Genomic DNA, 16,724 nt, shown 5'->3' with positions numbered 1-16,724 from the left:
ACTCTGTATCCAAGGGAAGGCTGATTTTGGCCACTATATCTACATATCTACATCCTTTGGTCACTAACCAATGTTTATGATGATAAGTGAGGATTGGACTATAGTTTGAGTGGATAAACCTGCCAGATTCATATCCCTTTTTGCATCTTCATTTAGTCTGGTACAACACATACATAACAGCTCATGCTGCACCAATGTAACTGTTCATCTCAGGCTCCATTTTACCATTTTAACTCTTTCACTTGAGGCAGGAATTTTTTTCTTCTTTTTCCTCTGAGGTTGCAGCCTGTCTGGCCTCTATCAGTGGTGCCCACCTGTAGGTTCTTGAATTGCCACCAAGATAGGCACAGTTGACCTACCTGCTGGCCAAAGCTCACTACTGGATCCTTTCAACACGGCCCACTCAGATTATTTTTTCCCAACTTCCGGGCATGCAGAAAAAAAAAAATCTTTGTGGAAAAATAAAAATGGTCGTCATTTCCATTTCAGTGATGTAAGTATTTTAATCAAGTGTTTTATTATGGTCCATCCGCCCATGCTGTGATGGTCAAATGTTAGCCAGTGGTCCCCTCTCTTTGTTACCAAATCTATTGTGTAATATCCAATACTGCAAGCAAAACTCCAGGGCCTATTTAGTATGAAACTTGATGACTTGAACAAACAGAGCAGAGATTTAGATATTATCAGACAGTGTGTCATATTCCAGTACAGTGATAATAAATATACTGCATCATATGAATTTGTGTAATCTACAACTACCAGTGATATAATTGCCTTTTTTTATGAGCACATTCAGGCCTCCTTGAAAATGAGTCAGTATTGCCTAATGTGTGTGTGTGTGTGTGTGTGCGTATGCAATTGTGTGTGAATGTGTGTGTAGGCAGCTATTGTAGAACCATCAGGTGGGCGCTTGTGTCACTGATCCAAACTGTACACAGCAAGTGGTTGCAACCTCACAAGTCCTCAATTTAACCCAAACAGAATGATGAAGATAATGACGCACAGGCCTTCCCCAACACCATCTCCTCCATATTCATTTCAGGATCTGGCGATGCATAATTAAATTTTTAATTGGTGCATGCAAGGAGATGGGGAGATTCATATTAACATGCTAATATAAGGCAATCAGGCAGAATATTAAAATGTATTTCCAGGTCTCCTGAGAAATTCTACAGCATGAACTGTTAAGTGACGGTTTAGTATTGTTGGTTTAATGTTTAGGCGTTTGTGCCACTAAATAAATAAATAATTAATTAAATAAACCAGGCCTCTGCTCCACTAGCCTCTACCCAAAATGTAATTTTGAACAGAGGGTTTCTTCCCTGAATCTGTCTGAAAAGCACATGCGTAATTGAGTTGTATGCTGTTCATAATTCAAGTACAGGCTTATATATTGTGCACACGTATAAAATCAAAGTCTCTTTAGGTTTGTTTCTTCCTTCTGTGCTTTTTTAAATACAGTGCTTCTGTGTACTTGTTTCTATTTCACAGGATGTTAGGGCAGACCGGGGAGGCGACGACTGCCAGTGACAGATATCACTCCACTAAAACCCAAATAGAAATCCAATAACAGTGCTGACGTCAGTGTCTAGGTTCAGAAGGCACACATTGATTGAATCAGAGAGGTTGTTGTAAAATGAACCAACATAGTATCTCTGTTTATCTCTGAGCTGTTTGTTGTGAAAATGACCTGCTTCGGGCTGAAACTCTGACAGAGAGTTATTGGAATGAGATTTTAAATGAGCCAAGCTGAGTGGGGAGTACAGCTTTAAATTAGCCAGGAGATGTCCTCACAACAAGCTGCCAATTTGCATTTTGTAGATAACAGGCTTTTAGGAAAACTGCTACCTTTCAGTTCAGGACAGTTACCAGGAAATAGCAATTAGAATTAGCTGTCAAGCAAATAAATAAATAAATATATAAATTACTGAGCTTTATTGCATTGTAAGTCATTTGTATTTCCCAATTGCCATGATATAATGACATTATATGGTGGCATTACGGTCTGTGTTATCCTTTCTTAATATTCTTTCAGCAGAGCTTTGAACATTAGACCACACAGAGCACAGCCCAACAGCAACATTTGCTGGAAGTGTAAACTAGCTCTTGTAAATGATAAATGTGTTCAGGATTTACGGCTAGCAAAGACTGCGAGCCAAAAAAATGTGTAGGTGCTAACTGCGAAAGCTATTTCTCGTTTTGGCGGTAGGCTTCAACTTCCTGCATCAGTGTGCCCTATAGGTACCTGTCTTGTTGGTTTTAATTGTTATTTTACCTGTTGTGTCAATAACTTCTTCAACAGCAGTTAACAAAACAATCACAACTCAAGAGTTCTTGAAAACTTATTATGTTCAGGTTTCTGCATTGTATTAACCTTGTTGAGTCACTATTGTGTGGATCACTGCATCTCATTTTATGTCTGTTTTATAAATTAATTCTTGATGATTTGATAAGGAATTCTTGATGAAACACTGTTTTCTAAAATTCTGAGTTTATTGCTTGAAAGGTTGCATGAGTGACACAGACTGGCAGCACCAAATGGCACATGAATGACACACTAATTTCCTAATGTTGTTTTATGTGTTATCACTAAGCATTTTTTTTTTTTTTTACTTTTTGTGTGTCATTTCGTGCCACATAATTTCTCTACTGACTAACCCCTAAACCTCACCCTAACCAAAACACTGTTAAATGACACTCAGGACTAAACAGTGTTAAATGATTAAGTGTGAAATTGTCACCATTGTGTTTTCTCCATTACTTTATTAACCTTATCTTTTAATGAAATGCTAAACACATTCACTATGTTTAATTTTATTGAGAAATAATGATCATTAAATACATTTGCAAAGTGTAAATTAGTTCTGAGATGGTGCAGTTTACTCACAGCAAAAAAGACCAGACAAAAGGATGAAAACAACAATATCTCTGTGTGGCATGTAAAGGCTTCAAAGAACCAGACATCCCCACCAAAAGGGTATGAATGAAACCATTAAAAAATACTAAATCTTCACAGTGGGTGAAACTGCTCAGGGCCAAACTGTCTGGGCAAACTGGCAGGTTTATGCTTGCTGCTTGAGGTTACAAGGATTCAGTGGCCCATTATGTCAGCTTACAATTATCTGAACAGATTCCCTTGATCTCCCTTCACCTGTCTGTTTGTGTAACAGACAGGAAGTGTCTGATGCCGTGCTGTTAAACAGCTCCTATGACTGAGCAGCTCTTTAGAACCTGTAATGGTCATTTCCGCTGTGGAGAGCCGAGCCTTTGCATGGTGATCTGCACGTCTCACTCCTCTCACCCCAGAGAGTTCCTCTGCCATCTGTGTATGAAATTTATTAACCTCACATTTATAAAGGCTGAGACCTCAATGTGGTTGCACACTGAAGTAAGAAAAGATCTCAGTCGGGTTTTTGTGTTTGCCCTGAGTTACTGGTATTCTGAAAAGATATACAGAAGAAATCAATGAGCTTCAATACCGCTTTTATTTTTTATGAAGCCCAAGGTTGCTTCTGAGCAACTGCATGACATGTTAGAATAGTTTTAAGCCGGAAATGAAGAATGATGACACATCCTTGAGATGAAAATTTCAATTCAGAGAAAAGGTGTCTGCTGATCCACAATCTTGTATATCACATAAATGTTTTATCAAAGAAACTAAGCACCTGCAGGAAGTAGTACAGACAATATATTTGTAGAGATTTCCAGGTAAAGCCCCATGTGGCATTTGTGTAAAAATGTCAGACTGAATGTTTTTCCCTCAAGGGTAATTTTCACTGTGAGATTTCTCCCCTCCCGCCTTTGTATCACCCTCATACCTCAGTTTCCTTTGCTTTTCTTTTGATCTTGAAATTGTTTCCTTTATTCTGTACGAATTCATTTAATAAAGGGATCCCTACTCAAGTGTCATGAGCTGACTTGTTGGCGAGCTTGCTAATAAGATAAGTAGCAGCAGCAGCACTGGCAGCAGTGCTTGCAAACTGAGCAGTGAAACAGCAGCTGAGGGAGAGTAAAAAGGCAGCAGGACTTCCACATCTTTCAAATTCTAGCTTTGATATGATTTATGGTCTGCATTTTAGTCATTCCGTGTATTTACATTCAATTTGTACTGATTAGTTTTCATTGTTAGTAGTGGACTGCTTTTCCTGCTCTGGATTCAAATTGCCTTCACATGCACAAGAGATTCATAGGAGAAAAAACTTGTATAATCGCAGAAATATCAGCGTTCACCATTTCCTGCTCACTGTTCTACAGAACTCAAAGCTGTGTTAAGTTACTACTGTAACTGCTTGACATAAAAAAACATTAATTTGGTGAAACACAGGGTGGCTTTCATTGTGAAGCAGTTACAGGAAATGCAATGTACTTGTCACCATGGTCAGCACTAACTGCTTTTGTCATTTTTGGCATTTGTAAGGGGGCTATTTGAAATTTGTGCAAGGGAGTAATGGAACTGCACACCTCCATCTTCTTAGCAAAGGTACTAACTTTACTGTGCCCTGGTGAGCATTGGAAAACTACTACTACTGCTCTGTGTAGAGGTGTGGATGTCAAAGGTGCAGATGTCCGGAAAAGCCTTCTGACAATTGCAGTGAACAAAAATGAAAAGAATTTATTTTTTCTATGGGTCTGGTCTAAGCACTCAACACTTCATTCTAATTGCCTTGGTGAGCTGGTACTTCCAAGTAAGTGATTTCTGTAGGTGTTAATTTTCTGTAGTTGCTGCCTCCCATTGACGTCACTGGAGTAAAAAAAAAAAAAAAAAAGAAAGCAACGGATAGCCTCAACAATTTCTCACCGACCCTATTCATTCCTAGTTAGACACAAATTAACCGCACACATGCACAATCACACACATACACAGCACACAGAGAGAAAAAGCAAAGTGAGTGGGCTGATTGCAGTTATTGAACACAATGACAATATGAATGACAGCACTTCAACAGCCTGAGCTGAATCAGACGTCATTGAACACTGATGGTGAAAAGAGACAGAGAGTGAAAGACAAAGAGAGTGAAACAAAGTGAAAGTGAAAGATTTGATGAATTCTCAAATGAAGGTTTGGTTCAAACACCATAGTATGAAATACACACCAAAAGGTGATCAGTGAAAACTCAAGACAAAATGATGTCTGCCTCCATTAATTTGCAGGAACTGGGGATGAAAAGCAAAGAATTTTTTGATTTATTACACCCTCTCTAGTCTCTCTCAGCGATTTGCTTTGACTTCATTTATACCACTTGTCTGTAGCAACCTCACTTTTCATCAAAGAAATTTAACTGAAAGAGAACACTGAGTCAAATCTGTATAAATTTCTGCAATGTAGCTTCATTGTGTGCTGAAGAATAAAGGTGTCACTCTCTCAATTAGTATACTTTTTACCGTCATGGTGAATACCTCTGCACAACAAATGCCTGAAACACTAGAAAGTTTGCTCAAGGAGTACAATACATTCCATTTGAATATTTATGCTTTTTTTTTTTTTTTTTACAAAGACATTTCCTTTGTAGAACATGCTGTTGCTTCACTCAAAAGACATCCTATGTGCAATTCCAGCAAGTACTACTCTCATCTTGGCAGCAAACTTCTGATTGAGTTTTATTGACTTTCAAAGATCTGACAAAACACGCAAAGAAAATGGTGTTTACACAGTGAGTGTGTCTGCCCAGATGATGGAGAAAGTCTCCACGGGGCAAGGCTCTCTGCCAAGTTATGTAATGATCATATGCTTGGGGCAACAGATGGATTTTCAATTTTCAGTTAATGGTGCCTTTGCAAAAGGAAACAATTGGAATGTGAGAATCAAGGAAATACATTCTCTCTGTCAAATCATTGTCATCACTGCTTGAAAATCAGGCTCAGAGCAGATATTTCAGAGTGTACAGTGATGTCCTTTCCCCACAGGAAAAGCAGAAAAATAGAAATTTAGGAGCAGGAGAGGTAATTCGGGTACATTATGCAGTAAAACAGTTAATGGTGACTAAAAGCTGGAATGGAAAGTTCAGTTTTAATGGAAGCACTGTTATGTGTGTTTGTATTCTTAAAAGAACATGCAGATTCCTTGAGCTTGTTCTTGTAACTTTTAGTGAGTCAAACAGACCGCCAGACAACAGCACAACTTCTCCTAACCAACCGGAAACCAGAACCATCCCCCTCCAAGATACCTGGATCATAAAAGCTGCTATCACTGAGCATATAAGAACTGCATGTACCATACTCACAATAAAAAGAGTGTTAAATAGTGAATAAATGACTTAGACTTTATCAACCAACTAGTACTTAAGGCATGGCATACAAAATTTATCAATATGAATTACCTAACTTGTACTTACATTACCTTACATTAATAATAATCTAAATGGACCTGATGTAATTTAATGAAGATAATATTCATCTAGAGAAATAAATATGATTTAGTCGGTCTCATAGCACTGGATTAATTTCACTGGACCAAGTCCTTGAATTTATTTTACTGGACTTTCTTAATATTGGATGTACAACATTAGTATTGGTCCCACAATCCTCTACCTCTATTGTCCTACTTGCAGCCACCCACTTTGAGTTGCTTTTCCCAAGGTCCCTTTCCTTTTCTTTTTGTCCTGAAGCACTGAAGTTTTTGAGCGTTATTTCTCTTCAGAGCTTGGCCTGTGTTAAGAAGCTGTTATAGACCTATAAACTCAGTTGAGACAGGGTATGTGATTGTGCTACACAATAAACCTGATTTAACTTTTGGGAAGCTAGAAGGAATTTATTATTCCTCTTAAGGTACTTGAAAGCACTGCTATATTGACTGGGATATGTCGTCAGTAAAGCAATATAAATAAAAAAACAAATAAACAAAATAAAATAAATGTTAAAGCGACTTTAATCTTTAAAGTTCTTGCAGCTAATGTGTAAGCAAACAGTTGGCTATATACACATTAAGTGGTCATGCAGCAACATTAGTATTCATGGAGCCATGTTTCTGGTGACCTGATAGAATCCAGTGTTCACTCTCCTTTTATCTCTGTTTACAGTCTACTGTCTGTTGAGGGAAATATCTGGCTCTCTAACTGCTATATAATCCATTATGTTCAGCAGCTAGGCACTAACTGTGTCTGTTTGCTGTTTGGTGCTGGGAAGGTTGCATGCACAGAGCTTATTAGAGCTTTATTTATTGCTAAAAACAGCATCCTGCTGTGGCTTCAATCGTGTTTGATGAAAGCACTGAGAGTGAACCAAAACAAAAAAGCTTCAGGTGGTAAAACCAAAACTATGAGCTGAAAGATGCTAAAATGCACCCAAGAGCCAGGGAAAACTGCAGAGTTGGGTGATAATTATCTGTGGATTAATCACCACAAACAACATGTTTCATATTACAAACAGTCATCTTATTCTTTCTTAATATGAAAAATATTGAATAGTGCAGCTTTAAAATAACAGTTTTAGCTTGAAGTACTGCAGTATGCTGCAGGAGTAAAAATCAGTTAGCCAATCTAGTTTAATGTATTATGGAGCAACAAATAAATAGATACACAAACCAGGAGTCTTCCATGTGGAGGATTTTAAGCTTTTAAGAAAAGCTCCATTTGTTGCATTAACCCTGTTGTCTATTTCCATCCGAAACATTCGTTTAACTTACTGTTCACTGTCCCAGGCTTACTTAAGTCTTCTGTTGGGTTAAAACTTTCTTGCACAAGCATGGCACATGTTTCTTTCTTTCTTTCTTTCTTTCTTTCTTTCTTTCTTTCTTTCTTTCTTTCTTTTTTTTTAAGAAAATAAGAAAATCAGAGCATATTCATGCTGTGAGAAATCACTTCTGCAACAGAAATGTTTGAGCAGTTGGTTGTAAGAGATTGCTTTAAATGGATTTTCCAGGCACTCTAAGTGATTGCACAACTTAAACATGCCATACAAACCTGTCTCTCAACATAAAATACCCTGTATTTACTGCAGAATTATTATTGTCTTTATTTATTGCTGTAAATGAGATCATCAATCCCCCTTTTTTTTATTGCAGTATATTGATACCCATAGATTATCATTTATCAAAACAAATGTCCTTCACCTATAAATTCTTCATGTCATCCTGCGTCTTTCATTCACATTGAGATGCAGAGGCATGACTTAGTCATAAGAACCTGGTGAGTCCACCTGACAGAGGCGAAGATGTTGCTGCAGAGAGATTCACCTCACACAGGTCTAATGACGCACATCAACCTGAAAAAAACGTATGCTTGGTGAGGCAGAACGGCAGGTGAACAGCAGGAACATGAAATCCTTGTAATGCTGGATTAGGGAAGCTTTCTTCACTTTTCATCCGTGCATTAGACAGAATCATGGTCTGCAAGCAAAATTATCAAACCGGGCTCATTTTCAGCTCAGTTTCTGCTGCAGCAGATATACTACACATATTCTGTGCAGGTGTTGAACAGCAAGTTAAAAAAAAAAACAGATCTGCAAAACATCTAAACTTGTTTATGTCCGATAAATCCCTCACTCTTAGAATGACACAAATCCTCTGCCAGACATTTGGCAGGTCAGGGATAAACACAGGCTGCAAAAGATCTTCTGCGTCACTCAGTGAGCATCGACAGCTCTGATATTTTGAATGACCGCCTACGCCTCTGCATGCTACACCCTCTCATCAGCACATGCATGTGCACACAAACACACACTTTGCAAAAGCACATGCATTCTGTGTTTGACACAGCAGATCGCTGCCGGAAGTAAACGCCAAATTCAGAATAATGTTTTTCAGAGAAAAGGTAATTGCTCTTTTGTTTTTCAGACTCCATTTAAAACATTCTTCGTCAAGATGCAGGGAGCTCCTCTGTGCTGGAACTTCACCCTGAAACATGTTGTCACGGTAACTGAGCCCGACATATGGAGGAACCCTTAGCTTGTGATAGCTGTGTTGCTGTGGTGATGCCTTTGCTCGGAATAAATTAAATGGATTTGACGCGAGTAGTGTGAACTGTGAAGGCAGCAGAACATTCAAATGAACATTAAACAACATAAGATTGTTGATAGCAAAGCACAAATGCAGAATGTCACTGCACACAGGTTTATTAAACATGATAAGATAAAATGTCAAAGGAATAAAGATGCAGAGCTGATAATTGATCATTTTGATAATTATACTAAAAACCTGAAACTGTATCTGATTTCATATTGCAGATAACATGTGGCCTGCTGCACACACTTTGTCTCACACACTTAACTGCCATTCAGTCTAAGTGAATATTTCCTTGGGTGACGGCAATGTGCAAATATTAATTTTGTGTTGTTATGAGTGAAGATCAACAGGATGTCCTGCATCAAGCAGCGCAGCTCCTGTGTAGATGTGGTCTAAAGAGGGAAGTAGGAAATAGGACCCATGTAACTCTTTTACTGAAAGGTCAGGATAAGAAATGAAGAAAGCAAAACGAATGCAGTCAAAACGGAAGCTGCATGGGTTTGAGAAAATCAGAAAAAGGGTACGGACGGTCTCTGTGGTGTTGTAATTACAATGGCTTGCACTGGCCATCGGTGTCTGGTGGAGCCTCAGCTTCCGGCAGCAGCTCAGTGCAGAATACTAATGCTGCAATTAGTGTAACCCAGCAACAGGAAGTTGGCTGCCCTTGAGGAGAGGCGAGAGAATGGAGTTGAACACATCACTCTGATACTGACAAGCTCTAGTGGCTGCTGTCAGGTGGCTCATGCTCTCTGCCTAGACCTGAGAGGAAGGCTGGAACAGTAGGGCACTGCAGAGGGTTTCACTGACCAAAATGACTGTGAGGAGGGGGTGTTAAAGGGGCATGTCAAGGTCAAGTGGTGCAGGATCATTACAGGTTATCTGTGTGACAGTTGACAGAAAAGCCGCCTCTGAACGTTCCAGTCTCTTTTGAAATGCTGTCCTAGCAGGTTCTGACCCTGACTTTGCAGACAGAATATGTTATCTAACAACAAAAAAAGTTGTGGAAGTAGGGTGATTGGTCTTCAGTTGTAGTGTTTTTGGCTGCAGCAAGCAACTGTTATCAACAACAAAAGCTCCAAAAATCCCACTGTACACTACCTGCTCAGCACCAAACAGCAAGCAGACATAACTAGCACATATAAAACATTCATTCTGACATTCTGACTACCACATATTTTGCAGAATTGTCTGATATTGACATTGTTATCTTGTGATAGGGATGGATTATTTAAATGAAATGCCACAACCATCAATTAAAAGTTTCTCATTTGCTGAAACATTTTCTTAGCTTGTGCATCCTCCCTGCTAAGTAGCCATGATTCAGAGGTCTGAAACCAGGCAACTCCCCTCAGGTGTTTAACCACAGATACGTCGGTTACATGGCATGCAGTTAACTTTCAGATAGACAGAAGACATACAGTGGTCTTCTGTCGTGGTATAAAAGACCATTAGGAATAACTATCCAGACAACAGCCTGAAGTTATCGGATGGATGCCTGCTAATTGAACTTAATGGTACCATTTGTGACTCTGCAGAGTGCATCAATTCAACCTGCTTGTCCCCCTCTCTCACATCTCAAGTGGAGTTAGACCATACGTGTCCTACATTTTGATGAACCCGTAGCTATGGAAACTCGTCCTCGAGTGCTAACTTGTTCAATACAACACACTTTGAGCATTGCACAGCACTTTCACTTAAGTGCAGTTTTCCCCTTGACTTGCTCATTGCAGAGGCCTTGCACCCATTATCCCAATGCTGATTGACAATAAAATGATAGACACAGTCCGTTTTCAACAGTTTGTATACACAGGCAGGGCTTTTTTCTGAATGAGTAGTCAAACCCATTGACAGTGCTGACATGTCTGAGTCTGTGCCTCCATTCATGTTTTGTTTCTTGGCTCGTGGAAAGGAGGACAACTAAGAAGAGGGAGGTTTACTTGTTGTCATGCCTCACACTACCAACGCATTTATTGCCTAATTTAAGCTTTATTTTAGCTTTTCAGTGGGATGAAAGTAAACACATTTTATTAGTATGTTATTCATTAAAATAAAACTGTAGGTGGGGGATAACATGAATGGGATGTGATCTGACACAGAACAAAGTTATATAAGCACCTCAATTCACGAAAACCCATGGACAATCATGACACATTCTATCAGCGGTCACCTACTGTTTCATTCAAAAGTTGAAAATCCATTTTGAATTAATTTTTTATTTGAATCAAAAAGTGAAAATAGAAAATGGAAATGTGATTGATACAATGAAAACAGTGTTCAAGAATTTAATTAAGATGTCTGGCTATGATCCATATTCCCTGGCTTCCCGTATGGTATTTTATGTGATAAATTTTCTCGTTGCCAACCAAGAACTTCTTTCTCTCCTCAGACCCACTCTCACATTTATTAGTCTTTATTACATGTCATTAACTCTGTGTCCTCTCTCTCCCATAGTCCTGTGTTTGTTTCTCTCTCTTTCTCTGTACCTTTCTGCAGGTATCTCTGGCTCCAGAGCTGCATGTTCTCTGTCTGTGGTCCTCTAACACATTACTATGCTTAATGTTCCACTTTGCTTCAGATAAATTTTGGATTAATATTCTATGCCAACTGTTATGTAAATAATTACCAATCATGACAGTTTTTTCTGTTTCCTATCATAACTGTAATCTGCTGAGCACACAGTATCCACTAACTGTTCTGTAATCTGAATTCTGGCCCTCTAACATTGTCCACTGCCAACCCTGTTTGTCATGTCATCATGTTTTATATGCTGCATGATCTTCTCCTCCTCTCCTCCATTCCCAGCTGTCCTATCTTTCTCCTTTCCCTCCTTTCACCCAGCCCGACCATCAGCAGGAGGGTCCCCCATATGAGCCGGGTTCTGCTGAAGGTTTCTTCTTGTTAAAAGGGAGTTTTTTCTTGGCACTGTTGCCTTAAGTTCTTGCTCTGGGGTCAGGCTCTGGGTCTCTGTAAAACGCTTTGAGACAATTTTGATTGTGGAAGGCGCCATGCAAATAAAATTGAATTGAATTGAATTCAAGCTGCCAGGTCCACCACAGGTACCTGAGGAACTGCTGTGATGTCTGGGTGTTCATATGTGTTTCCTACTGAGGACCAATGAGGGGTGGAGGGGAAAAGCTATTTTATACTGGCCATACTAGTGGTCATGATTAGAGTCAGAGACCCTGATTTGCCAAGATTGCACCACAAGCTGAGACAAATCACCCCTCAACTGAGGAACAAAATCATGTTCATAAATGTATGTATGTAGATCAAGTGATCAGGAGAAGCGACCTTCAAAACAACCTGTAACACTAACTTCATAAGGTTTTCTGTGCAAAACTAACCTCATATAATTCATCAAAAGTAAATGTCCACATTGGGGTGTTTCTTGATAGAATGTGTGTTTCGGCAGTGTAGACTGATGGCATATTAAAACTGAAGTTTTTCAAAAGTTAGTTATTTTATGATTTGATTTCAGAATTAATCTTAAATAAGTTGCATGCCATCATTAAGTTTGTCAAAAGTAGAGTTCTGCTGTGGGTTGTGTTCTAAAGTGGGTGGTAAAACAAAGGTTTGAAGATATCAAATAAAACAGAACATCTATTGTACTCTAGTGGGCTGAGCTGTCAAATATCTTCGTTAAAAGTGTGCTGAGCCATCACTGACAGTTATATCATACTTTTATTGAAAGCCAGATGAGCCCTTTTCAAAACCAAGGCTACCAAGTGCTTTGCAGTAACAAAAAAACATGTTAAAAAGTAAGAGATGATAAGCATTTGAATAAATATTCAAATTTAAAGATGAGCAAACATTTGACAAGCAGCAACAAATAAAAAAAACAAACAAAAAAAAATCACTGCAAGGAACCAACAAATGTCTTTGAGGATAAATTAGTCTTGAGATGAGCCTTAAAACACTTAATGCAACTCTGTCTCCTAAAAATTACATTTGGACACAACTGAACTGCATCAGCAAAAAGGTTTAGTAGTAAACATTATTGCAGCCAGATTAAGTTTCTGCTAACTTCATGAGGATAAGTTGTTAATTTATGTATTTGGCAAGTAGCAAATATGTTGATGTTCAGTGACAACATGTTATGATGTCTGTAGCACAAGGGAGAGGACCCAAATGCAGACACACAAGGCAAACTGATCCAAGACTGACCATCACAGTAACAGAGGTAACTCCAAAGACAAACAAGGAACCAACCACAGGGTACAGGAACACCAAAACAAACTTGGGAACAAACACAGGGAAGCAACACAGAAGCACACACTGAAACCAACACAGAGAAACTGACAAAAAGAAAGGAAAGCAACAAGACTTAAATACACTGGGGCAAATTGGCAACAGGTGATCTACATTAGGGTCGGGTAGACAATCAACAAGGCGGGAAACCAGACAAAGACAGGGAACTAGTAGACTAGGAACAGATACACAAGCAATGAAGCTTAAAAATAAAACAGAAAATCCAGAACCGAACAAGAGTCCACAAATGGTGCATAAGGAGTTTAACTTTTTTTTTTTTTTTTAAAAAGCTCAAATTTTGAACAAAGTGTAACCAACTCTTTGTGAGACCCAAAAAATCTAGATAAATTGTGTTCATTTTGTTTCCCTTGGTTCATTTAGTAAGCACAAGCTGGAAAATCTTCTTTCAAGCTGATTTCTCTTTACTTAAGGTTATATAAAAAGATAGTTATCTTTGCTTCCTCTCTACTTGCCAAATTCAAATAAGACACCTACTGTACATTTTATTTTTCTAACAAAACATCTTGTGATGAAAGTAGTTCTTTTTTTAAACTGCTGATTTCCAAAAGTACTATTTCCAGCTATAGTGGGCTCCATTTTGGATCACATTGTCTTATAAATACATGTCTTGAGCCACTAGTTTCACATCACCGGTAATTATCCTTAATGCTTGGGAGTGGATTCCAGGAACTATTTTTAGTTGCTTTAACTAATAATTTGCCCACATGGGGAACCATTTTTGATCACAATGCCTCTGTCAAGATGTTCCTGCCTGAACAGTGTACGCCCAGTGTCTGCTGAGTACACTATTCATGGTTTGTATGGGACTATTAGGAGCTCGCCAGAAATAAAACAAACACAAGACAGTGTTACACAGACCCACAGGTGGCACATGCATCAGTGATGGGCCCACTGTGGAGACATGGCATGGAGTCATCCTTGCTATGATGCAACCTAACGACCCACCACAGGATGATACAAGCAGCATATTCCATTAATGTGAATGAAACTTTATGGGCAATTTACCCTCCCTTCTTCTTCAGTTAGCACTGACATTTTCTGCACTAGAAGGAGGGATTTCTTTAGCCAAATAGCATGCAATTGACCTTGCCTAATTTGTACATCTTTCCTTCCTGAGGGCGGAGAGCACTTACATATAGAGGAAGGGTTGAGTCATTCTTATTGTCTGATGGCTGCTTTCATTCTTTCACTCTCTGAGTTCATGCTGGTGCACATGGAAAACTTAAGGCTGATGGTGTGAGCACTAACAGAAAATACCTCAGTTGCGTCAAGATAACAGGTGAGTCATAAGCACTTGACAATACACAAGTAAAAGCCGGTAAAATCTGAACAAATGACATGCAGAACTCCTGATACATGTGCAGATACTTTATTTACTGCATATAGTTGGCATGGATTTTGCAGAACTCAAATTTTGATTATTGTCCTCTCTCCCTCACTTTTTCTCCCTCCCTCTCCCTCCTCTCTGTCAGGAAATCTGTTTATGGAGCTCCTGCAGATAGGAAACCTGTTTCCATGGGGACTGCTGTCTTTTAGACTGGCTAGACATATGTGCGTAAGACAGTCATGCAGCTCAAGAAGAAAAGTTTTTACTCTGATATGCTTAGCTATTGACGCAAAATGAATTACTGAGAGCAGTCTTCAAATTTCACTCCAATTAATCAATGGCCTGTGACAACCTAATGGCATCATTTAAGAGTTTAAACAGCAGAACTGACTGCAAGGGGGGACTGCAGAGTGGGTCTAAGTGCATAAGGTTAAGGCAGCTATTGCGTCAGAGATACAGTAAATACAGAAGCATCAATTCAAGACTGACAAATCTATATATTTAACTTTCTTTGGAAATGGAGTGGATGCATCCATTCTCTAGACCCACTGGTGCCACATTAGGGTTTGTGCATGCATGTATATGAGTAACAAATATTGCTCCGTGCATGGGCAGTGGTGACACAGCTTGTCACTGCTGTTGCAGCTTTCAAAGTGCACAAGGTTTGTTTGTCAGAAAAAGCTACAGCAGTTTTTCACTAACTCAGATTTACATTTCGTGGTCCTCCATGGACAAGAGTGTCATGACCTTGATGCAAAATTTGCATTTTTCAAATGGTGCAAGCACAAAAATTGTGTTTGTTTAAATGTCATTATAATCAAAGTGGAGGTTTAGGTGCAGAACACGTAGGAATGCTGCTCCTCACAGGTTAATTAGCCTCGTGGCTTTAGAATAAAAATGAATGCATACTGCCACCCAGTGTAAGCAACAGGTTTGTGGAAAGGTGTGAGAGTATGACTCATGAGTAGCTGTGCTTGTAAAGTGATACCAGATGTTTTATGATAATTGTTAAATCTGCAGCAAAAAAAACACTTCAAAGTCAAATGTGAAGTCTTTACATAGCCTTTGGCACAGTCAAACCCGGAGTTCAGACGTGCAGTTAAAGCCTCCTCCTTCCTCAGCCTGTGACTTTTTCCACACCAGTGAGTCACTAATTGTAGGCACCCATCCTGAATTACACTGAGGGGGCACGAGGGCTTCAGAAGCTATTCAGCACAATACAAATGGAAACACAAACTGACAGCAATGACCAAAAGATAACTACTTTCTTTTATTTGTTGTGACTAACAAGATTTCAAAGGGCAAATGTCGAGAAAACAACACAACAGTCATAAAAACATTCTAGTTATCTCCAAAGGATTTGTCAGTGTTTAATTGGTTTAATTTTGATTTAAAATTCTGAGCAATAATTGTTTTATACAAGGTCATGAGTAGATAGACAAATAAAATGGATAAAATTCAATTTTCTTCACTCCATGGCCCACAGGAGTCAAACATAAATCTCAATAAATCTCAATTGGACACATACTCATGTTAGATAAAATTTGCCGGCATTACCCACTGACAAAATTCACAAATACTTTCCAGCACTTATAAATCTTTGCACACACAGTAACACCCTGATGGCATCATTGAAAGTCTCAGTGAGCTGCTCTTTTAATACTTATGCCAGAGGTGAGCTGTGTACAGAAAACCCTGAACAGACAGACACACCATGACATCCGTTAAACTTGTATGAAAATGACGTACAAGCGAGTAACCCTGAGCGTATCATTTACGACATTGTCAGAGGAGACCTCTGTCATTCAATACATCATCTGCCAGATGATGACTGAGGTGTTTGACTTTAAGACACGCACTCCAAGCTTCTGCGTAAGTAGACTTTACTTGCTTACTTGTTGAATTTTTTATGGAATGTGCTGACCGCACTGAGATCACAGAGAGGGGCAGAATATCTGAAATGTAGAAAGTAGAAGTGCTGTGAAAGAAATGGCAAAAAGAGGGCCTGGATTTTTCTCAGAATTTTGCAGATGTTAACTTATTTCTTTAAATTAATTTGTCAGCCACAATGTAAGATATTAACAATAAACATTTTCAGTTACAATGTAATCAGTTCCATGTGCTTTAATGTCATCTAGCTTCCTTATACTTTTAGCCAGTTCATCAAACCTCACTATGATGCCTTCAACA

This window comes from Toxotes jaculatrix, chromosome 13 (genome assembly GCF_017976425.1).
Source record: "Toxotes jaculatrix isolate fToxJac2 chromosome 13, fToxJac2.pri, whole genome shotgun sequence".
Lineage (NCBI taxonomy): Eukaryota > Metazoa > Chordata > Actinopteri > Toxotidae > Toxotes > Toxotes jaculatrix.
Note: the sequence above shows the minus strand (reverse complement) of the source record.